The sequence below is a fragment of the Otolemur garnettii genome, unplaced genomic scaffold (assembly GCF_000181295.1).
Source record: "Otolemur garnettii isolate 467f Iridium unplaced genomic scaffold, OtoGar3 scaffold00024, whole genome shotgun sequence".
NCBI lineage: Eukaryota > Metazoa > Chordata > Mammalia > Primates > Galagidae > Otolemur > Otolemur garnettii.
This window is the reverse complement of record NW_003852419.1, coordinates 18,840,721-18,842,461: the sequence shown is the minus strand read 5'-3', so window position 1 is coordinate 18,842,461 and position 1,741 is coordinate 18,840,721.

The window sequence follows — 1,741 nt, the reverse complement described above, 5'->3', positions numbered from 1 at the left end:
GCACTCTACCCAGGGGGACAGCTTGAGGCTCTGTCTCTAAAAAAAAAAAAAAAAGAAAAAGTGAGTAATATATACTATAATGAATATACCTGCCCTTTGAATTGAATTCATACTCATGAAAATTTTTCTGTGTACATGTGTGGGCTAGAATGCTTATAATACATGTGGTAAGTTTGGGTAAAATGTTTTTGGAAGTGTATATAGCACCATATGCAGAAAGATATTCTTATTCATTCTGAAAATGACTAGTGGCCAGTGTCATTGAAGCTGGTAGAGGGCAGCATGGTCTTATCATTCCAGCAACAGATCTTGAGAAAAGGGCTGTGATTCCAGTTTTGCTAACTAAAGAAGCAGACCAGTTCATCCATTACTTAAGTGACATCATTAAGAACTCAACAGCTTACTGAGACAGTGAACTTAAGGGATAGAATCCTGCCTTGGCCATTCACTAGCCATGTGATCTTGAGCAAATTAATTTAAACCCCCTGGGCCAGTGAGTTTATATAAAATATAAAATTTTAAAGGTTGAGCATGTTGACTCACACCTATGGTCTAAGCTACTTGGGCATCTCAGGTAGGCAGATCTCTTGAACCCAGGAGTTTGAGGCTGCAGTGAGCTATGATTGTGCCACTGCACTCTGGCCTGGGAGACAGAGTGAGACCCTGTCTCTAAAAAAATAAAATTAAAATTAAATCCCTGACTTTTGTCTCAGGCAGGCTTTCTATGGGTAGAGACAAGTGGCTTCAGAATTATACCCTTCCTGACCGGGTGCAGTGGCTCACAACTAGCACTTTGGGAGGCTGAGGCAGGAAGATCTCTTGAGGTCAGGAGTTCCAGAATTATACCCTTTCAACTTAATACACTCAGAAGAAAGAGAATTTTTCTTTCTGAATAATTCCTCTGAGTCTTGAGATTAGCTCTGATTTGACTCTCTTGAGTCATGGTCTCATCCCTCAGCCATCTGGGGTTCCAGGTAGATGGAGTGCAAAGAGGAGCCAGGTACAAATTGCACACTTATCCTGGAGGTACAGAGTGAGACAGCCCTGCCAAAGCCAAATGGATTGAAAGTGGGAAGGGATGGATTCCCAAAGGACTATGAGAACACTGTTAGAGGCAGGAACCAAGGTTACAAGGGCAAAAGCAACAGATAGATGTCAACTGCAGTTTCACAGGGATGCATAGATTTTCTTCAGTTGTTTCAGGAATGTATCCTTCATTTGTCCAACCAGGAATGGAGCTGCTTTAAACGCCCACTTTTGTGACTAGCAGCACATAACAAGAGGCTAAGTATTTACTCAGTTGGGCAAAACTACCACAGCACCCCACCACTTAGAAGAATCTGGTCTAATATTGTAAAAGTATGAGTCCTGTGGCCAGATTTATCATCATGATCAGTTGTTAGGATAACTATTTAACTGAAAAGACATTCAAGCTTTTCATGTGGCAACAAATATGTGAAATAAAGAGATCAACAAGTAGTAAAATTTACTGAGAAGCTTCTGACCTTTTGAAGTGTAATCAGAATCGAATTTTCTTTTAATGCTGCACATGAAACCCTCTAAGGCTAGAATTGGTTAAAACTGTGAATTAAATCTAGATAAAATTCCATTTCTAGCAGCAGCAGAAGAGATGTTATACATCAACATCAAATGTAACAGATAAATTTGGTGAAGGAAGCTTTTGAATCAGCAACTTTAAAAGTCAATTTTCTTGGGCTGGGTTCCAATATTTTAGGTGGTG